This window comes from Rutidosis leptorrhynchoides, chromosome 3, assembly GCF_046630445.1.
Source record: "Rutidosis leptorrhynchoides isolate AG116_Rl617_1_P2 chromosome 3, CSIRO_AGI_Rlap_v1, whole genome shotgun sequence".
In the NCBI taxonomy this organism is placed as follows: Eukaryota; Viridiplantae; Streptophyta; class Magnoliopsida; order Asterales; family Asteraceae; genus Rutidosis; species Rutidosis leptorrhynchoides.
Genome location: NC_092335.1, coordinates 666,150,488 through 666,175,962, shown reverse-complemented (window position 1 = coordinate 666,175,962; position 25,475 = coordinate 666,150,488).

Sequence of the window (25,475 nt, the reverse complement as noted above, 5' to 3'; positions counted from 1 at the left end):
TAGATTGTGTAGCCCTCTTAGTGATTTGAGAAGTGAATCAATTTATGCTTCAACACTTATAGTGATCTAGACAACTAGATTAAGGATTTCAAGTGATTGTGTTCTTGATTTATGTTGGTTTTCAATTGGTCTTTAGTCAACATAGTGGTGTTTGATTATCTTAAGTAATTTTGATAATTAAAGGATTTTAAGTGATTTTAATACAAAATTGAGTCTCAATGATCTCACTCAAAACATAGTTTGATCTTTTGAAATGAGTCTACGTGAGTTAATGAATTTCATTTGGTTGAGGTATTATGGAAGTTGACGAATGAAAATGAAACTATATATTTGGACATTGTTGTGTAATGAATGAATTGGGTAAACCATGGTAAAAGTTAGAATAATCAAGTGGACATGTTTTTATCTTATTTGTTAATCTCTTTTAGTTTAAGTTTAGCTTAATCAACACTTTATCAAATCTTTCTTAAAACTCCCCAATCAACTTAGGATAATTATTAGTGTTTTGAGATTCATGTAAATTGCTCCCTGTGGAACGAACCTTGACTGAATACTTGCTAGTTGCTATAATGTTTGGGTTATTGTTGCCCGGGCGTTTGTGTTAATTAGTTGGCTTATTTAATCATTGTTTTTATATTATTAAAAGTTGAACACGAAAAGAACGCACAACTCAACAATCTCAATTATCAATCAATTCAAGAATAAGCATCAATAAGAATAATCAAATGTTCAAGTAATCAATCATCAAACATATAATAATAATCAATCATAAAAATTACATCCAACAATGTATTTAGTCTAGATGAACATAAAGAAATTAGCAAACAACCATGTTAAAAGATAAAATCAAAATCAATTGGGAATTCATAAGTTTGAGGAAAGAATCAACCAAAGATGATGATGAATCTTCAATGTTTGTAGGATTGCAACACGTTAATGGATCGATTTGATGGGATTGGTGACCTTGGAATTCCCCAAAAATCACCTTTTTCGTCCTTGAAGCTGCCCTCATTTTCCCAAAGTGAAGCCCCCTTGATAAATAACCTAAAAGTGACTTAAATAACTCAAAAATGCGTCAAAGGCATTGCGCGGCGCACACTTGTGAAAAATTGAGAGCTGCTCGAACCTTTTTTTATTTCTGATCCTGTTTTAAGCCTTAGTGCGCGGTGCGCATCTATTTGCGTGGCGCGCACATCTTAACTCAGCAAAAATTCAAACATTAAATTGTATGTTGTAGAAATCTGAGATACGGACATCTGGGCTTTGACCTCACCTCAGCCGAATTACGAGCAATGAGATATAGTCGTTTTCGTGAATGCGTTTAGATTTTGCAAAACCACCAACCTTCCACACAACTTCATCATTTTTAGACGATACTACCCGAATGCAAAATCGATCAAACGTACCATGTAAATGAAGCTTAAAAGTCTTTAACTTTATGATTTGAATCGTCAATATGAACCAGAATAAACTATGCTGCTAAATGAGCTCGAAAACACACTGAAACCCATTAAAATTCGTACTGAAGCACCTCTTGATGTCAAAACACAAATCTTCATAAATACCGCCAAATATTAACCAAACCGTATCTAAACGGACCAAAATGAGACTGATATTGCTAAGATAAATGTATGTGAAATATGCAATATCAATCATCATCATCTTCGAAATCGATCTCGAAATTATCTTCATCTTGAAAACCAAAAGGTGTGATTTCATTAAATACATTGAGGTAAATCCACCGTTTGCTGTAGTTATACTCCCTTTCTTTAATCCCTCTTCCACCGTTTGTCATAATTTAATTTCGTTTGAAAGCAATGTTTATGAATGATTGGTGGTTCATCTTGATGTTTGTGAGATTAATGAAATTGAAATCCTAGAATTAAGTTCCAGTTTTGTAGAAAAATGGAAATAGAGTATAGAGCCAGTCGTGTGTGGGAAATAGAATATAATCAATGTTTGATTAGGCTGTATTTAGGGTATATAAGAAGAAAGAACTGTGTGAATTGGGGGTAGAATTAGGGATTGGAGTGTGAACACATACTGTAAAATGACACAGGTATAAAACTGAAACGACTATATTAGGGGTGCCTAATAGTATATATTTAAATTGTTAGTTGAATGATAATGCAACATTTTCTATTAAATGATAAGGTGGTGTTTTTAAAACACACACACACACACACATATATGTATGTATGTATATATATATATATATATATATATATATATATATATATATATATATATATATATATATATATATATACACACTTGGAGGTGAAAGAGTTATGAACATAAACTTGGAATGATAGCATTTTCGGTGGATCTAGCTTTTTCTATCGACTTCGTGGTCCTTTCTCTCGTTTTCAGGCGTCGAGTGGTAAGGTTTCAACCCTTCCACTCTGAATAGCGCGGATATGGTTCATGTGCTTCGGATCTTGCTTTTTTTCATTGGTAAGCCTTATCCTTGGTCTGGTCTTCATATGTGACGGAGGTCTCTTCCGGTGGCTTCCCCTTAGTCGGTTACAGGCGACAAACACTTTGTGTTCTGTGATCGGATTTGTGGGGTGACCGAAATTTTGGCCGGATTTTCGTCTTTTTGTACGATTTGGGGTTGTGATGGTGATTCTTCTTTCTTTCGTATCTTTACAAAAATGGCAGTTTTGCCTCACCCTCTTCTCACCTCCTTGGGTCTGCTTCATTGGATGTGCCGCCGGAGTCCGGCGATCTGGCCAGTCTTTTTGACAGGTGACTGTTGGACCTTTTAATAGGCCGGGCTAGTTTGTTTGCTTGGGCTCTTTTTCGGCTAGGTAGTTTGGGTTTTGTATGGGCTTGTTAGTTGTGGGCTTTAGGTTCGCTTGGCCCTTGGCGGTTTTGTTGGGTTCGATCCTGCTCGCTCCATCTTCCTCGTCGCCGGTTTTGGTTCGAAACGGTTCGTTGTTGTTGCCGCCTTAGTGACTTTAGAGTTGTTAAGCGCTAAAAGATTGGTCTCCTAAAGTAGTTTTCTCGGTTGGTGCCCGATCTTCCGGATGGTAGGGCTTTGATAGGTTAGGGTTTCCGAGCTGATTGTTGTTGGGTTTGCTTGGTTGTGCTGACTAACGGGGTTATGATTTGGGTTGCTAGTTGATGCAGTCTCGAGGTGGGTGTTCTTGGGTTGCCCGGCGAACAGTTTGGGTTCAATGTTATTTGTTTGGGGTTGATGCGGTTTGGTGGGTGGGCTCGTGGATTGTTGTTCGTCGATGCTGACTTCGATTCAGGTGAGGACTTTTTAAGGATTCGGTGGTCTAGACAGCGGTTACCTCAAGGAAGCATTAGCTTCTGTTCATCGTTTGTGGTTGTATCGGGGTTTTTTCTCGATTATTAGTGTTGTACTAATGTAATTGTAATAGGGTAACGTCAAACAGATTCATATCTGTCATTGTAATAACTCATGTAACGCCCTAGATCATCGGATTTATTTTTCTTTATTTATAATAATGCGTTTTTCGCAAAAAAAAAAGATGTTGAGGTTATTTGATAGATTATATGAAAATAAATCGGGTTTTAATACTCGTGGCGGATTTTAATTGATTTTAAGATTACACCTAACCCACCTAAAAAGATTTCGCCTAATACGCCTAAAGAAATTACGTTAGGCGAAAATATTGGTATATGGCAGAAAAGATATGAATTTCATGGTATTTAAATTGGATCTGCATAAGGGATATTAATCATCAAGTTGATGGGTTGAAGATTCAAGTGATGGATCTACACATTGGTTGAGTCGTCATGAGAACTACACAATTTTTATTCTTCTTAATTTAATATGTTGCCATGACTTAGATAAATAGAAATGCATGATGCATGAATTGCATGAAATAATGAAGATTTAATTCAAGGATTCATCATATGACATAATTTGATCATGAACCTATGTTGGCATAAATTATTGACAAAACTTGTATGATTTCTTCCATACATTAAAGTCATGATAACAACTTAAGACATGCATGAATTAATTGTTAATCCAATTTAGTTTGATTGAGTTTGGATATGTACAATTAATGGGATATGTTGGCCATTACATTTAATCATGAAATTCTGCATATGAATGAATGCATGAGATACACTTGCATATTGATCAAATTTTTGACATGAAGTTTGATGTCGGGATTAACATATTATTTTATTAATAATATGGAACAAGTTGGTGGCGACATAATGAATCTGTTGAAGATAAGGAGATTAATTCATGATGGTTAAGTTATAATTGGTTAAATTATGTACATAAACATATTAATAAAAAAAACATGAAGAGTTGTGATCATGATTGCATGTATATTAGTATTGTTTTATACATGGTTAAATACGTGATTTATAATATGTATGCATGTTGACACATAGAAAGTAGTTAAATATTGTGTCTTTAATTTATTTCATATCAGAAGTGAATGTGTTGATACAATTATGCATGGATATGTGATGTCAATAAAAGAATGTGTTAATATATTCTTTGGATATTGACATGGACACCCCTATGGATTGTTAACTTTGTAAGACAATGAACTCATTCGTAACAATTGATAGGTTACTTAACGGGTGACGATAATTCATTGAAAAAGTCATAAAACAATCTTTATGATTGTGAAGTGACTGTTGTGTTACCAAATAAAATGACCATGAAGTCTTTATTCATGGGTTTCTCATGTGAGTTATGTCCACAAACCATTTGATGAACTATCAAGATGGTACAAGTTAGTGAAATAATATGTTTTAATATGGAATGAGGATTACATGTTGCTTAATTGATAACAAACACCGGTAGGATATTGAACATTGTTTATGCTTTGGAAATTGGTAATATGATGTATGTAATGACATCAAGTGACCAATATTGCATAAGTGTTAGATAGATTAAGCATGTTTTGTGTAATTTTGAATGTATACATTGTGATGTAGTCTAAGTATTTTAACACTTGTAGAAGCCAACCATGAATTATGGTTTAATTCACAATGAGAGTCCTTAAAGCATGTTAAGAATGTATTGAGTTGACTATTAGTCAAGAAGATGATATATCTACTAGTGGTTGAATTACACACTTGGTATAGATGAGATATCTTGAATCAAAAGGTAGGTGTTGAGATTATTGAATTTAATGACCCGTCAAAGTACACTTGAAGACCATCGTTATCTTGGTCTCACAGCTTGATCATAACTCGAAATGAATTTAATAAATAACCTTGCATTCTTTATTTAAAAATGATTTTCTATAAAGGAAACCTACCAAAATATGTAAGTTTAGAAAAACCATACATAAATACTTAATCAAAAGTTGACCAAAACAAAGTCAACAAACACCCACAATTTAATGTATCCAAAATAGAATGCAAGTTAATGTTTAACAAAAGCTGTCATCATAAATATGCAGACTCTCTAAGCACAGCGGAAGCAATCAATCATGAACCTGAGAATAAAACATGCGAGTAACTGTCAACAAAAATGTTGAGTGAATTATAGGTTTAATATTGTAAACAATATTTAATTTAAACGGTAAAAATTTATGTTTTGAAAACATAAAGCCTTATTTTGGACCACAAAAATTATATGCTCGAAAACATATAAAACATTATTCCATTAACCTGTGAGCCACCTGGTAACCACTTAACCAATTCCACCCTTACCAAACACAATATACACTGAACAGGTGTATCTTCAAATAATTACGAAGTACTAATACATCCCGTCTTCAAAAATTGCTAGCGCGACTAGCACGAAATGGGGTTGTCAAACTAGATAGATCTATCCATAGGATTCGCGTTCACCAGTAGAAACCATTGATTACAGTTAACAGACTAGGAAATATTTTCGTTCAACTCACAATGAATAACATACACCAACTTCCACTTGTGTCCAATAAAAAAAATAAAATGCATGTATTCTCATCCCAAAAGATATAAAATAGAAAAATGGGACTATAACTCACCTTAACATAAACGAATGAACAACACAGAAATGCGAACAGCAAAAGGTAAACTGATCAACAATGATCACAACGCCGACCTATAAATAAAGCAGGTCGATATAAATAACTAACTTAGGTCAAGTCTTAGTATGATAGCTATAGTACTTGCTGCAAGTAGACATAGAACAACACTCGGTATGCTTCGGTTTGATCAGAACAGCGTAAGGACACGTACTTTCTATTTTTAGAAAGTTTCTATTTTAGTAAAGTTTCTATTTTAGGAAAGTTTCTATTTTAGGAAAGTTTCTATTTTTGGAAAGTTTCAGTTTTTAGAAAGTTGCTATTTCTAGAAAGTATATAAGTTAGGAAAATTTCCTTAATTAGAAAGTCAACAAAAGTCAACTGAAAGTCAAAGTCAACCGAAAGTCAACTCAAAAGTCAACCTTGGTCAAACATAGTCAACATTTAATTTTAAAGTATAAGTTATATTAATAATATAAGTTATAATATTAATTAAAGTCAAATATGTATAATTATGTCATAACATAAGTTTAATTAAATTAAGATAAATTATTAAAGTTAACATAAGTTTAAATGATATAACTAATATAACATAAGTATTTAATTAATTAATTAAATATTAATCATAATGTAAGTATTACTAATTAATAATAAGTTTTAATCATATCATAAGTATTATTAATTAATAATGAATTATTAATCATATCATAAGTTTTCATTAAAAAATATTAAATCATAAGTATTTAATAATTAAATTATAATTAAATAATAACTAAGCCTTATAATAATTAAATAATTAATTAATCCCTATTATAAATCTTATTATATATTAACCTCATAACATAAGTTTAATACTTACCATAAGTATTTTTCATTAATAATAAAAGTATTATTAATCATAAGTTTAATTAAAGTTTCATTAATCAAAATGTAATTAATAAATGATATAATAAATATGTATATCATAAGTCTTAATTTAAATTAATCACTTTTATATCATAAGTAATTTAATGATAATAAAAATCATTATTTATATCATAAGTTAGATATTATAACCATAAGTTTTAATTAAAAGTTCATCGGGTCATAACTTGAGCCCCGGGTATCGGTTTTCGACGGGTCTTATATATATTTCCGCCTAACCAACCCACCCAACACATTAGTGCACTCAAGAAAACACCCCAAGAATAGCCACCAAGTCGTGACCATCAGCCCTAAATCAACTTGGGACTTTAATTCGATCAAAAACAAGTTTTAGTCATAACGGGTGATCCGTGGCTCGAATTTCGATGACCCGAACATGAATGTTCATCCAATCATCAATCCTAACACATTAGTACACCCTAGAGACTCCAAATGTGGTCACAAAGTCGGACCAAACCTAAAAACATTCGTTTTTATACTTTGATTTCATGAAAACACCATTTTAATCACAATTTAAGTTCCGGGAATCGAAATAACATGAATCCGGAGTCTAAAATCAATGTCTTGATGAGAGGAACACATCTAAACACTTTAATTTAACATTTACATCAGTTTAGTTTACATAAATTTTCGAATAAGCTGCTGTCCAAAATCAATCAAACCGAAAACATGCTAAAACAAGTGTTTCTATGCATACAATCAACAATCCAACAAGTTTAGTTTACAGAAATGGTCGAATAAGCTGCTGTCCAAAATCAATCAAACCGAAAACATGCTAAAACAAGTGTTTCTATGCATACAATCAACAATCCAACATCATACAAGCACTATACTATCATAATAACATATAAAAAGAGAAAAATTAAAGAAAAATCAAAAAGTTAGGGTTAGGGTTTATACCCTAATCGAGAATCAAAGAGTATGATCGCGTAGAGATCATTGTGTAGAATCCGATTATGTATTCGATTACTTGATCCAAGTACAAAATTGATGAAGAAAGATGATGATGGTGATGTGTTGGGCGACGGCTCCAAAAATGGGGAAGGAGGAGAGGATTTTTACAAGTATTAGAAAGTAGGTTAAAATGAGATAATGGAAAATGAAATTGTAAAATTCAAATGGGAAAAACAAAAAGGCTAACACTCTCCCTTAGGGAGTTTTGGCCGAAAATTGCAAAGGGGTGAGCCCCACTAGCCCAATTTTGCATTTTGATAAAATGCTTGTGGCCCGAACGCTCGAACGAAACCCGAAACGCGAAAACACCGCTACGCGATTAAATATTAGGAGGGATAACGCGTACGCGACAAATAAAATATATAAATACTATATATATTCATATGACATCATAATATCATATTTAAAATAATTTGGATTTAAAAATTCCAAAAGTCTGACCATTGGTTTAATAACCGAAATGATTCGCCGGATAGAAATCTACGACACGTAGAAATGTACAACTTAAAATATGAATAAAAATATTCACATGACACATAATAATTAATATATTATTACAAAAATAATAATATAGGTCATAGATGTAACGACTCGGATTTTTCCGCTAATATATAGAAGATTAATATTTACATAATTAATGTTTCTAACATGTTAAGCAATCAAACTTGTTAAAACTTGATTATTTGAAATGTGTTTCATATAGACAATTGACCACCCAAGTTGACCAACGATTCACAAACGTTAAAATTTGTAAAAAAAACTATATAAGGATATAAATATATATATATATATATATATATATATATATATATATATATATATATATATATATATATATATATATATATATATATATATATATATATATATATATAACATGATATTATGATATTTAAGTATCTCACTAGGTATATTAACAATGAGTTATATACATAAAAATGAGATTACTAAGTTAAGAAACACGAAACGACATATGTAACGATTATCGTTGCAACGACATTTTAATGTATATATATCATATTAAGATATATTCATACATCATAATATCATGATAATGTAATAATTTAACATCTCATTAGATATAATAAACAATGGGTTAACAACATTAAATAAGATCGTTAACTTAAAGCTTTCAAAACAACACTCACATGTAACGACTAACGATGACTTAACGACTCCGTTAAATGTATATACATGTAGTGTTTTAATATGTATTCATACACTTTTGAAAGACTTTAAGACACTTATCAAAGTACTTCTACTTACCAAAAATACTTACAATTACATCCTCATTCGTTTTCATCAACAATTCTACTCGTACGCACCCGTGTTCATACTCGTACAATACTCAGCTTCTAGACGTATTTACTATTGTTATATACCAATAATAAACACCACTTGATCAACCATAATTGACTACTAAAAGATGATTTAACATGTGGGGTTTTAATTTTAACTTATACCTTGAATTATTATGCTAAATTACAAACTAAAATCTCTTTATAACTAACCTAAAATTCACGAGCTAGTTCGCCACTTCTATATCATTTCCATTTCAATTTTTACTCTATAATATCTCTCTAATATCCCAATCTTTCAAGAACATATGAACCTTCATTATCTTCATCATAATGTACTTCAAAAACTAAGTTAGAATCATCAAAAGAAAATATTCCATGAACACTCCAAGAATCCTTTCAAGATTACTTTCAATCCTTCAAATCCATTTCAAGTAATCATCTAACATCAAGAAATCTTCATCTATATCAGTAGGTGGTCATCCTAAATCAAGGTAATAACTATGTTAAGCTTTGATTAAAATCTATACTCATAAGTATCTTAAATCAAGATAGATTTCTTACTTGAAACTTTTGTTGATTCCATGATTCTACTTTAAGAATTTCAAGCCATCAAAGCTACCTTTGAGCTAAAGATTATTTACTATCTTTTCTAGTAGCTTTACTCTAGTAAGTTGAGGTAATAGCTTTGTTCAAAATCTCGTTCGATTCATATTCATATAGCTATCTTATTTTGAGTTATAACTAATAACAACAAGAACATAGTTTAGATTATTTCTAAACTTGTTTGAAAATAAACTTAATCCTTCTAACTTGACTTTTAAAATACTTCAACACATGTATTATGACTATATATCAAGCTAACATAAGGATATAAAACTTGTAAACATGAAGAACACCTTAAAATCGAATATACGTCGTCTTAGTCGAACGGGGGCTGTTTTGGGTTTAATTTTAAAAACATATCTTAAACTTTGAATTAAAAGATTTCCTTTGGTGAAAAATCTTATTTTATATGGATATGAAATATATCCAAAATCCATGGTTAAACTCTAAGTGAAAGTATGTTTTTCAAAAGGGTCATCAAGATGTCGTTCTTACGACGGATATGACTATCTTCTCTTATTTGACACCTAAGCTGTATTTTTGACTATAAACCTATATTTTTCTGTTAAGATTAATAATGTTGACTTTGATATGAAACCATGGCAACTCGAATCACTCAAAACGGATTTGTAACGAAGAAATTATGGGTAAAACAAAATTGGATATTTTTCTTAATTTTTAGCTACGGACATGATTCATAAAAATGGATGCTAACCTTATCCTAACTAACTTACCTTGTATCCTACATGTATTTATACAGGTCTTGTTTCTGAACTTATGGAAATACAATTTATAATAGTCGTGATTAAGTTCTACGATAATATATTATAGTCTTAATAAAGATCGTAAGGCACCATATATATATATATATATATATATATATATATATATGACTTGATCATCGTGGATCCATATACAGTGTTTTGACCTATCATTTTGATTTCTTCTATATATATTATTAGAATGAACTATAAGACACCATTGGCAGTAATTTCGAGTTAGCTGTGGGTTGAAGTGGATTCCAAAATATTATATACTTTGAGTTGTGATCGAGCCTGAGACATGTATACAATGGGTCGCGGATTGCTTCAGACAATATACATATTATGTGTCTTATTATATTAAGACAATATATTATAGTGTTAGTGAATTCTAACACAATATACGCATTTATATTTATATATATATTTATACTGTTGGACTATTGGACTATTGGACTATTGGACTACGAATGTTGGACTACTAACAATGGACAATTAAAATTATCACAGGTATCATAAGTATGGAATATTAGTTATATATATATATATATATATATATATATATATATATATATATATATATATATATATATATATATATATATATATATATATATATATATATATATATATATATATCTTGACACAAGAATATTATTATTAGGTTCGTGAATTTGTCAAAGGCCAAGTCTTACCACCATCTATTCGGAAATCATCACAAGTGAGTTATAGTCCCATTTTTACTATCTAAATTATTTTGGGATGAGAACACATGCAAAATTTATAAATGTTTTACAAAATAAGCACACAAGTTCATGAAACTACATTCTACGATTGTTTTGTTATACTAGATATCTGTACTTTTTATTATTATGCTTGGTAACCTAAGAATTAGTGAAAAACACTAATTGATGCGAATCCTAAAGGTAGATCTACGGGCACCAACCACCCCTATTTTCGAATAGTGGAAATGATTTAGTACTTCGAAGGGTTCTTGTCATACATTTGAATAGTGGAATGTATGATGCCAGATATCTTAAGCGCTCTATGTTAAGGTCGGTTACCAGGCGATTCAACGTATGAATGATTTTTGCAGTTGTAATGATCCTGCACATTCAATTAAATGAAATCTTGTGGCTTATTAAATATTATGATTATTATATAGAAATTAAACCTATGACTCACCAACATTTTTTTTTGTTGACGTTTTAAGCATGTTTATTCTCAGGTGAATATTAAAAATGCTTCCGCTGTCGTATGCCAATCCAAGGTCAAGATTTGGAGTCGGCATAATTGTTTATATTGTTTAAACTTGCATTCGGAGTATTTGTTGTAATATATTTGATCATATTGTAATGGGTTGTGTAAAAACTTATTTATTTGAGGAGATTGTCTTTGATAGACAATCTAAATTATGACATTAAGACCATTATTCAATAATAAAGGTTATGGTTATTTTTAAAAACGAATGAAAGATTTGAAAAACGTCTCATATAGAGTTCAAAACCTCGCAAAGAAACCAATTAATATGAAATGTTTATAATTAATATGAACGGGGCATTTCAATAGAAATGATGTGGCACGAATAACAATTAACGGGCGTTAAATAATAAACGGCAAAAGGTAACGGAAAAAGTAGGGTCGTGACAGTACCTTCCTGTTACGGAAATTTCGTCCCGAAATTTAAGCAGGTGCAGGGGTTGACTCGACATCAGAAAACTAATGCAGGTACTTCTGCCTCATCTGATTTTCACGTTCCCAAGTGAACTCGGGTCCGCGTCTGGCATTCCATCTTACTCGGACGATAGGAATTCTACTCTGCTTGAGTATCTTAACCTCTCGATCCATAATTTCAACAGGTTCCTCAAAAAAATGAAGTTGTTTATCAACATGAAGCTCCTCATGAGGAATGGTTTCATCGGCCTCGGTCAAACACTTTTTCAAATTCGATACGTGAAAAGCATCGTGAACAGCACGGAGTTCTTGTGGCAATTTCAAACGATAAGCCACGGGTCCAACTCTCTCTGTGATCTCAAACGGTCCAACAAAACGAGGATTCAACTTTTCCCTTTTACCAAATCGTACCACACCTTTCCAAGGTGATACCTTCAACATAACACGGTCACTAACTTGAAATTCTATATCTTTCCTTCTCTTATCGGCATAACTCTTTTGCCGACTTCTGGCGGTTCTCAATTTTTCTTTAATCTGTACGATCTTCTCGGTAGTCTCATAAATGATTTCTAGGCCAGTGAGTTGAGCATCCCCAAACCTCATTCCAATAAATAGTAGACCAACACTTCCTACCATACAGAGCTTCAAACGGTGTGGCTTTAATGCTTGCATGATAGCTGATATTATAAGAAAATTCAGCTAGCGGCAAATATCTATCCCACTCATTACCAAAATCAATAACACACGCTCGTAACATGTCTTCCAATGTTTGAATGATCCTTTCACTCTGACCATCCATCTGCGGATGATAAGCGGTGCTCATATCCAACTTAGTTCCTAAAGCTTCCTGCAAGGATTGCCAAAACCTCGATATAAATCGACTGTCTCGTTCTGAAATAATAGATACATGAACACCATGTCTGGAAACAATCTCCTTCAAATACAAATGAGTAAGCTTCTCCATCGAATCTGTTTCCTTAATCGGCATGAAATGAGCTGACTTTGTGAGTCGGTTAAAAATCACCTAAATGGTATCATAACCACCCACAACTCTCGGTAACTTCGTAATAAAATCCATCGTAATACCTACCCACTTCCACTCGGGAATCTCAGGTTGCACCAAAAGTCCAGACGGTTTCTGATGTTCAGCTTTAACCTTAGCACAGGTCAAACACTTAGCCACATACGTAGCCACATCAGTTTTCAAATTAGGCCACCAATACAGCTCCTTAAGGTCATGATACATCTTTCCTGAACCAGGATGAATCGAGTACCTAAACTTATGAGCTTCATCTAAAACAAGTTGTCGCAGATCACCAAAATTCGGAACCCAAAGGCATCCCGCAAAGTATCTAGTACCATCTGCTCGTACCTCAAACTGTTTACTCAAGCCTCTGACCTTCCTGTTACGAAATTCTCCTCCTTCAAGGCTTCTTGTTGTGTCTCAAGAATCTGCCTAGTGAGGTTAGTTCGAATTATCATATTCAAGGCTCTAAACCTACGAGGTTCAACTCTCTCTTTTCGACTCAAAGCATCAGCCACGACATTGGCTTTTTCCCCGGATGGTAAAGGAGTTCACAATCATAATCGTTCAACAATTTAACCCATCTTCGTTACCTCATATTCCACTGTCTTTGATCAAAGATACGTTGAAGACTTTTGTGATCAGTGTACACCGTAATTTTGACCCCATATAGATAATGTCTCCAAATCTTTATTGCAAACACAAAAGCTCCCAACTCTAAGTCATGGGTTGTATAATTCTATTCATGGATCTTTAACTGACGTGACGCGTAAGCTAAAACAACCCAACCCGTATTTCATACGATAATTTTTTTTTAAATTAATACACAATTACGTGCCAATTAAATGATATAACTATTCCCCACGTTCCATTAGAACATACAATAAGTTTAATGTTTTACAAAAGACACAAAGGCCATTAACAAATGTAATACAAGTTTGACCCATTCAAAAACGATAGTTTTAATCCAAACAACACTTTGAGCATGGTTTGGGGCTAAACTACCCAAAACGTTAGGCCAACTTCAAAAGCTTCACAATAATCCAACACGGGGAACTAGTATCCAATAACCCCCTTCCCTTTGTCCGCACATGCATCTAAAAGGATAAACAACGAGAGGGGTAAGCTAATGCTTAGTGAATGCAATAATTATATACATGCATATATAACATACTTACTTGCAATCACTTAACATACCGCATACAAGCTAGCAATTCGAATACCATGCAAACATCATGCATAAACTACTATCCACAATTCACAAGAAGCTAGCAACAACAATAGCATATAGTTCCCAATTTAATTATGCTAGATACGAATTCACACAATCATGGTTAACCAATCGTACAAGGGATCGGAACTCGTAAAAGACCGTCGGAGTTCATAACATCCATTAGTGTTTACTTAAACACCGCGTAATCACTAGTCCCCCGGGTGATGTCTTGAACACCGCGACTAACTCACCCCCATGACAATGTGGCGTCTTGAACACCACGACGATTCCACATGTCAATCAAAACCATGAGTGGTGCCTTGAACGGCATCCACTCCCATGACAATGTGGTGTCTTAAACACCGCGACAATACCACATGTCAATCAAACAATGAGTAGTGTCTTGAACACCGCAACAATACTACTCGTTACTTAGAATGTGGTGTCGTGAACACCGCGACAATGCCACATTCATACCACACAAATGAATACATTATATAAGTACACGCATAATTATTCCACTCACCTTAATACAAGGATGATGATTATGCACTTCCGAACTTCAAAGTAATGTACCTAATACATTAAGTATACTTTCAATACACAACTAGTGGAGCTAACTACATTACTTACCCTTGAGCATTTAATGACCCATTAGCATTAAATAACTCACTTACAGCAAAACCGCCCATAAATGGACAAGACACATATTAAATCACTAAAGCTAGTGATTTAGAGTCTACTAACTTTAACTAACGCAAACTTAGGGTAACTCATACCCATTTCACCCAAACTAGGTCAACATTACTATTTCAACCCATTTCAACGAGAGGGGTAAGCTAATGCTTAGTGAATGCAATAATTATACACATACATATATAACCTACTTACTTGCAATCACTTAAAATACTGCATACAAGCTAGCAATTCGGATACCATGCAAACATCATGCATAAACTACTATCCACAATTCACAAGAAGCTAGCAACAACAATAGCATATAGTTCCCAAATTAATTATGCTAGATACGAATTCACACAATCATGGTTAACCAATCGTACAAGGGAACGGAACTCGTAAAAGATCATCGGAGTTCATAACATCCATTAGCGTTACTTAAACACCGCGTAATCACTAGTCCCCCTAGTGATGTCTTGAACACCGCGACTAACTCACCCCCATGACAATGTGGTGTCTTGAACACCGCGACAATTCCACATGTCAATTAAAACCATGAGTGGTGCCTTGAACACTGTGGCATCCACTCCCTTGACAATGTGGTGTCTTAAACACCGCGACAATACCACATGTCAATCAAACAATGAGTAGTGTCTTGAACACCGAGACAATACTACTCGTTACTTAGAATGTGATGTCGTGAACACCGCGACAATGCCACATTCATACCACACAAATAAATACATTATATAAGTACACGCATAATTATTCCACTCAACTTAATACAAGGATGATGATTATGCACTTCCGATCTTCAAAGCAATGTACCGAATACATTAAGTACACTTTCAATACACAACTAGTGGAGCTAACCACATTACTTACACTTGAGCATTTAATGACCCATTAGCATTAAATAGCTCACTTACACCAAAACCGCCCATAAATGGCCAAGACACATATTAAATCACTAAAGCTGGTGATTTAGAGTCTACTAACTTTAACTAACGTAAACTTAGGGTAAGTCATACCCATTTCACCCAAACTAGGTCAACATTACTATTTTGACCCATTTCAACACTTAAACTTACAAACTTGGTCAACTTAACCTATTTACAATTCTTCCTTCAATTACAAGTGTATTAGTGACTAAAAATACCATTTAACACTTACAACCTCAAATCATAAGACCAAACCCTAGATTATAGCTATTTAGGGTTTCTTTTCATCAACATAACCCAAATCCACCCATATTACCCCCAAATAGGTCTTACAAGTTCCAAATGAACCAAACCCTAGCATAAACTAATTAAAACTCAAAATATGGAGTTAAGACTTACCAACACTATCTACTTGTAGCTAAGAACAAGGAGGACAACTTTAATTCTTGCTCCAAAGATCAACTCTCAATCCTTCACTCACAAATCTCACTTGAAATCAAATGGGTTTTTATGTTTTGAGAGAAATTGGAGAAAGAAAAGAGAAAAGGAAATGAATTAAATGAGATAAGTGGTGGAGATTTAATGCTCCAATCAGATCTATACGTAAAAAGACAATTTTGCCATTGAACCACTTATTTTAAAACAAAAATCCGGAACCAGTTCACCCAGTGGGTCGCGGCGCGACCCCAATTGTCGCGGCGCGGCAATTAACGTATTTTACGAGCTGTCTTAATTCACTCCTGACTCAGATTCTAGTTATTTGTCGCGGCGTGGCCTTCTTCTCCGCGGCGCAACATTTAAAGGAAAACTCGACCCTTTTTATCATGCCTCCTGACTTCGTTTTGCTTGAGATGCCGCGGCACGAAAAAGGTCATCGCGGCGTGGCCATTGCCGCACCTGACCACCTCGTAATAAATTTAACCTACGATGATTTTCACGATTTGTACATTTCGTACTAGATTCCTATTCACGTTTGGACTTCACCAAATAGTCTCACAAGACTTAACACCATTAAAACTCATGTACAAACTCATGCATGCACACATTCCCAAGTATTTATACATATACATTTATACAACAACTAACACTTTAATTTATTTAATCACATAAATGAACGAGTTACAAGCGTACTACGATTAAGTATGTGCCTTTAGATATGTACGGGAAAAACGAGATGTTACAACTCTCCCCCACTTGAATCGGAGCGCGTCCTCGCGATCCAAGCCACATGACAAGCCGGAAGATAAACTAAAACAAACTCTTCGGATTCCCACGTAAACTCGGAACCCTTTCGATGTCGCCATTGCACTTTAAAAGATCTAACTTCTTTATTCCGCAACATCTTTACCTTCTCATCAAGGATTTCAATCGGCTCTTCCGCATATTCTAGCTTGTTGTTCAAGGTAATCTCATCTAATGGCACCCAAGTCGAGTCATCCGCAAGACACCTACAAAGATAGGTAACATGAAACGTGTTATGGATCCCCGCAAGCTCTTCGGGAAACTCTAGTCTATAAGCAACTCCACCAACACGTTCCAAAACCTTAAAAGGACCAATAAACTGAGGAGCTAACTTTCATCATTTTCGAAACCGAATAACTCCTTTCCATGGCGAAACTTTAAGCATCACCATGTCACCTTCTTGAAACTCAATCGTTCTCCTACCTTTATCGGCATAAGACTTTTGTCTATCTTGCGCCGCTTTAAGTCGAGCCCGAATCATCTAAATTTTACTATTCGTCTCTAGGACCAAATTGGTACTCCCGATTTATCGTTGTCCCACTTCACTCCAACAAATAGGAGTTCGATACCTACGCCCATAAAGCATCTCATAAGGTGGCATTCCAATACTAGTGTGGTAACTATTATTGTACGAGAATTTCACCAATGGTAAGTGGTCATCCCAACTACCACCAAAATCAATAATATACGCCCTTAACATATCCTCTAACGTTTGGTTCGTACGCTCGGTTTGACCGTCCGTTTGAGGATGATAAGCCGTGCTCATTTTCAATTGAGTACCCATATCTTCATGAAACTTATTCCAAAACCGAGACGTGAAACGAGTATCTCGATCCAAAACAATAGATATAGGAACCCCATGTCTCGATATCACCTCCATGATAAACAACTTAGACAAAGTCTCCGATGATATCGTTTCCCGAATGGGAAGAAACAAGGCACTCTTCGTCAATCTATCAACTATCACCCAAATCGTATCATATTGGGTTCTCGCCGTCTTTGGCAACTTGGTAATGAAGTCCATGGTAATGTGCTCCCATTTCCATTTCGGGACTTCCAATGGTTGTAACTTACCATACGGCTTTTGGTGTTTGGCCTTAACTTGTGAACATGTGATGCATTGTTCAACATGCTTAACAACGTCACGTTTCATGCCCGACCACCAATACTCCTTCTTTAAATCAAGGTACATTTTCGTTGCACCCGGATGAATGGAATACTTTGACTTATGTGCTTCATCAAGTAGCACTCGTCGATGATCACCCATTTTAAGCACCTACACTCTTCTTTGAAAAGATAACAAGCCATGAGGACCTAAGGTAATAAACTCAGTTTGTCCCACGATTCGTTCCTCATGCTTATTGTTAACAAAATCTTCAATTTGAATCTCACCAAGCTTTACAAGAAAATCGTTAGTAATAATCATGCGTAACGATCCTACTCGTATCGCCGGATGTTGACTCTTTCTACTTAACGCATCCGCGACCACGTTCGCCTTACCTGGATGATAAAGTATCTCACAATCATAGTCCTTCACCACATCCATCCACCTACGTTGACGATAGTTCAAATCTCGTTGATCAAAAAGATGTTTTAAGCTCTTGTGATCCGAATAAATCGTACACTTAACACCATACAAGTAATGGCGCCAAATTTTCAATGCATGGACCACCGTCGCCAATTCAAGATCATGAGTCGGGTATCTCTTTTCGTGTTCCTTTAGTTGTCGAGATGCATAAGCGATGACTTTACCTCTTTGCATTAAAACATACCCGAGCCCATTTAACGAAGCATCACAATAAACCGTCATGTCTTCTACCCCTTCTGGCAACACTAACATCGGAGCTTGACACAACTTCTCTTTTAGCAATTGAAAAGCAATTTCTTGCTCGTTTTCCCAATTGAACCTTACGTTCTTCCTCGTCAACTTTGTCAAAGGAGAAGCAATTTTTAAAAAGTCTTGGATAAACCGACGATAATAACCTGCCAATCCGAGAAAACTTCGTATTTTCGTAGGCGTAGTCGGTTTCCCCCAACTCTTCACTGTCTCAATCTTCCCCAGATCTACTTGGATACCTTCTTTATTCACAATATGGCCAAGGAATTGAACTTCCCTTAGCCAAAATTCACAATTGGAGAATTTTGCATACAACTTCTCCTTCCGCAACGTCTTCAATACTTCGCGCAAATGGTGCTCATGTTCCTTCATACTCTTAGAATAAACAAGTATGTCGTCAATGAACACAATTACCGACTTGTCCAACATAGGTTGGCACACTCGGTTCATAAGATCCATGAATGCCGCCGGTGCATTCGTAAGACCAAAAGGCATAACTACAAACTCAAAATGCCCGTAACGATTTCGGAAAGCCGTCTTCTCTATATCTTCCTAACGAACCCGCACTTGGTGATAACCGGACCGTAAGTCAATCTTAGAAAAATACGTTGCACCTTGGAGTTGGTCAAACAAATCGTCAATCCGAGGTAATGGATAAAGATTCTTGATCGTCACTTTGTTCAACTCCCGATAGTCGATGCACATCCGCATACTACCATCCTTTTTATTCACAAATAAGACCAGAGCAACCCATGGCGAGGAACTCGGTCGAATAAAATCCTTCTCAAGCAACTCTTGGGTTTGATTTAACAACTCTTGCATTTCTGTCGGCGCTAAACGATAAGGAGTTTTAGCAATGGGGGTAGCCCCCGGAACCAACTCAATGCGAAATTCAACTTGTCTTTCCGCCAGAACACCCGGTAACTCATCCGGAAAAACGTCTTCAAATTCATTTACCACCGGAATTTCACGAATGGGTGGTGGCTCATTACGAGTATCAACAACATGGGCAAGGAAAGCCATGCCACCACTAACAAGGAAACGACGTGCCCGTGCAAAATTGCATATCGGCACAAGTCTTCTTCGCTTATTTCCATGAATAATTAACTTTCCCCCACTTGGGGTCTTCACACGAATGAATTTATCATGGCATGTAATATCGGCTCTATTACGATCGAGCCAATCCATACCAACAACAATATCAAAATCACCCAAAGTCATCGGAATGAGATCGATTTCAAAAGTTTTGGTACCAAATACGACATTACAAATTTTACAAACATCAACCCCTAGCACCGTTTTACCATCCGCTATTTCGACTTCTACCGGATGACTTAACTTAGCTAGCGGTTTATTTAACTTAGGCACAAATCTTAGAGATACAAACGATAAGTTAGCACCACTATCAAAAAGTATACGTGCCGGACTAGAATTAACCATGAAAGTTCCTGAGACGACTTCATTGGATTGTTTGGCTTCTTCATTCGTCATCAAGTAGTTGGACCCCTAGCCGTACCCGCCGCTTTCTCTAATTTCTAAACATGATCATTGTTCAAATTGGGACACTCCGGCCTCTTGTGCCCTTCTTTACCACAATTATAACAAGTGAGTTTGGTTGTAGAAGGAGGGTTGTTGCAATCACAGGCCATATGTCCCTTTCGTCCACAATTGTGACAAGAATAACGGAACTCTCCGGGAACACTTTTCTTCACACTACCGACACTCTCGGTTGCACCCATACTCTTCTTGTTCGGCTGACTTGTAGCTTCGAACTTCCTCTTGCCAAAAAGTGAAGCCACTCTTTCTTAATACGAGCGCCTCAAAACCTTTGGCCATATTGAACAACTCATCGAAGCTTTTCACCACGTTTACACTAATCTTTTCTTGATAACTATCATTTAAGGTTCGATAAAAGTCTTCCTTCAACATTTTATTATTCCCGACATACTCCGGGCAAAATTGGGTCTTGGACAAAAACACGAATTTGAGAGTGTTCAAATCCATCGACCCTTGCCTCAAGGAACGCAATTCGTCCTTAAGCCTTGTAAGATCGGCCGAAGTTAGGTATTCATCGAAAAACTCCTTCTTGAATTCATTCCAAGTGAATTCCATGCATTCTTCTTCGCCATAAAGTTGGATCTTCGCGTCCCACCACAATTTAGCATCACCTCTTAACATGCTACAACCATATCTCGTACTTTTATCGAGAGGGCATTCACATGTATGAAAAGCCCCCTCCATATCGGAGATTCAACGGGCACTGTTAAGTGGGTCCCGTTCACCATCGAAGGTGGGAGGTTGAGAGTTCTTAAAATTCTTATAAAAGAAGTCCCGTCTCCCCACATTATCATCTTGTAGAACAAGCTTAACTTGTTCTCTAACCACATTAACTAGTTGCTCGTCGGTCGTATCTAGAAACATCTTCTTAACGTCTTCGAGAAACACCGCTTTTGACGTTTAAAGATAGCCTCAACTTTGGCCGTGAACTCGGGGTCCTCGCTCGTGCCCCCATTATCGGTGACGTGTCCATTTCTCATCTTCATTCTATAAAATGAAAGAGGTTAAACAACGAATGAAAAGACATGACACGCATATATATACATATACACCTTACCGCCCCATCTTGCTCAACAATCATCGTACATCGCTCGTTTGACACGATTTTCACCCGTAATAATGGTAGCTAGTCATTACTACGCGAGCACATTGCATTAACTCACTAGTACAACGTCTATTTCGCTTGATGATTGCAAATACAACACAAAGCAAATAGTGCAAGGTTAGTTCACATAAACCTATGCACTAACAATTCTTAATTCGACCCGAAGTCCTACAAGTCCCGCATAAAGCGCACACACAATAAAGTCTAAGTCTAGGAACCTATCTCAAGTCGCCTAAATCCCTTAGACCATGCTCTGATACCACTTGCAACAACCCAACATGTATTTCATACGATAAATTTTTTTTTAAAATTAATACACAATTACGCGCCAATTAAATGATATAACTATTCCCCACGTTCCATTAGAACATACAAAAAGTTTAATGTTTTACAAAAGGCACAAAGGCCATTAACAAATGTAATACAAGTTTGACCTATTCAAAAACGATAGTTTTAATCCAAACAACACTTCGAGCATGGTTTGGGGCTAAACTACCCAAAACGTTAGGCCAACTTCAAAAGCTTTACAATAATCCAACACGAGGAACTAGTATCCAATAACCCCCTTCCCTTTGTCCGCACATGCATCTAAAAGGATAAACAACGAGAGGGGTAAGCTAATGCTTAGTGAATGCAATAATTATATACATGCATATATAACATACTTACTTGCAATCACTTAACATACCGCATACAAGCTAGCAATTCGAATACCATGCAAACATCATGCATAAACTACTATCCACAATTCACAAGAAGCTAGCAACAACAATAGCATATAGTTCCCAATTTAATTATGCTAGATACGAATTCACACAATCATGGTTAACCAATCGTACAAGGGATCGGAACTCGTAAAAGACCGTCGGAGTTCATAACATCCATTAGTGTTTACTTAAACACCGCGTAATCACTAGTCCCCCGGGTGATGTCTTGAACACCGCGACTAACTCACCCCCATGACAATGTGGCGTCTTGAACACCACGACGATTCCACATGTCAATCAAAACCATGAGTGGTGCCTTGAACGGCATCCACTCCCATGACAATGTGGTGTCTTAAACACCGCGACAATACCACATGTCAATCAAACAATGAGTAGTGTCTTGAACACCGCAACAATACTACTCGTTACTTAGAATGTGGTGTCGTGAACACCGCGACAATGCCACATTCATACCACACAAATGAATACATTATATAAGTACACGCATAATTATTCCACTCACCTTAATACAAGGATGATGATTATGCACTTCCGAACTTCAAAGTAATGTACCTAATACATTAAGTATACTTTCAATACACAACTAGTGGAGCTAACTACATTACTTACCCTTGAGCATTTAATGACCCATTAGCATTAAATAACTCACTTACAGCAAAACCGCCCATAAATGGACAAGACACATATTAAATCACTAAAGCTAGTGATTTAGAGTCTACTAACTTTAACTAACGCAAACTTAGGGTAACTCATACCCATTTCACCCAAACTAGGTCAACATTACTATTTTAACCCATTTCAACACTTAAACTTACAAACTTGGTCAACTTAACCCATTTACAATTCTTCCTTCAATTACAAGTGTATTAGTTACTAAAAACACCATTTAACACTTACAACCTCAAATCATAAGACCAAACCCTATATTATAGCTATTTAGGGTTTCCTTTCATCAACATAACCCAAATCCACCCATATTACCCCCAAATAGGTCTTACAAGTTCCAAATGAACCAAACCCTAGCATAAACTAATTAAAACTCAAAATATGGAGTTAAGACTTACCAACACTATCCACTTGTAACTAAGAACAAGGAGGACAACTTTAATTCTTGCTCCAAAGATCAACTCTCAATCCTTCACTCACAAATCTCACTTGAAATCAAATGGGTTTTTATGTTTTGAGAGAAATTGGAGAAAGAAAAGAGAAAAGGAAATGAATTAAATGAGACAAGTGGTGGAGATTTAATGCTCCAATCAGATCTATACGTAAAAAGACAATTTTGCCCTTGAACCACTTATTTTAAAACAAAAATCAGGAACCAGTTCACCCAGTGGGTCGCGGCGCAACCCCAATTGTCGCGGCGCAGCAATTAACGTATTTTACAAGCTGTCTTAATTCACTCCTGACTCAGATTCTAGTTATTTGTCGCGGCGCGGCCTTTTTCTCCGCGGCGCGACATTTAAAGGAAAACTCGACCCTTCTTATCATGCCTCCTGACTTCGTTTTGCTTAGATGCCGCGGCGCGGCAAAGGTCATCGCGGCGCGGCGATTGCCGCCACCTGACCACCTCGTAATAAATTTAACCTACGATGATTTTCACGATTTGTACATTCCGTACTTGCTTCCTATTCACGTTTGGACTTCACCAAATAGTCTCACAAGACTTAACACCATTAAAACTCATGTACAAACTCATGCATGCACACATTCCCAAGTATTTATACATATACGTTTATACAACAACTAAAACTTTAATTTATTTAATCACATAAACGAACGAGTTACAAGCGTACTACGATTAAGTATGTACCTCTAGATATGTACGGGAAAAACGGGATGTTACATAAGTGATGACCTTCTTTCGTTGCATCAAAACGCAACCAAAGCATTAAGGCGAGGCATCACAATAAACAACAAAATCGTCATTACCCTCAGGTAGTGACCATATCGGAGCGGAAGTTAACTTCTTCTTCAGGGTTTGGAAAGCAGACTCTTGTTCACTCTTCCACTCGTACTTCTTCCCCTTATGCGTTAAAGCAGTCATAGGTTTCACTACTCGTGAAAAATATTGAATGAACCTTCTATAATAGCCTGCCAAACCTAGGAACTGACAAATCTGAGTAGGAGTCTTCGGTGTTTCCCACTTCTCAATTGCCTCAATCTTGGCAGGATTAACTTGAATTCCCTATTTACTAACGATGTGCCCAAGGAATTGAACTTCTTTCAACCAGAATGCACACTTAGAAAAATTTAGCATCCAACTCTTCTTTTCTTAACAAATCAAGCATTAATCTCAAATGCTCTCCGCGTTCTTGATCACTCTTAGAATAAATAAGAATATCATCGATGAAAACGATAACAAATTTGTCCAGATAAGGTCTACACACACGATTCATGAGGTCCATTAACACAGGAGGTGCGTTAGTCAATCCGAACGGCATAACAAGAAATTCGTAGTGACCATAACGGGTACGGAAAGCTGTTTTCGGAATATCAGTTTCTTTAACGCACAATTGGTGATAACCAGAACGAAGATCAACCTTAGAATAAATGGACGAACCTTGGGGCTGATCGAACAGATCATCAATTCTCAGAAGAGGATAACAATTCTTAACAGTAAGCTTGTTCAACTCGGGATAACCAATACACCATTGGAACGAACCATCTTTCTTCTTAATAAACAAAACAGGAGCTCCCCAAGGGAATGAACTGGGACGAATGAAATATAGTTGCAACAATGAAGGATGAAATATACGGAGTAGTCACATCGGTGGCAGAGATACTTAAGGAAATTCTCTCAAAGGAGATAACGAGGATCATGGACTTCAAAGTAAATTTTCATTACATTTCCGAAAGGAAGACGTATGAAAGGTGTGATATTTCAACGAGAGTGAACTTCCTTGTACAATGAGCGAGGAAATCTAGGATTCATCCCTATTCTTAAATTTATGTGCAGATGAAAAG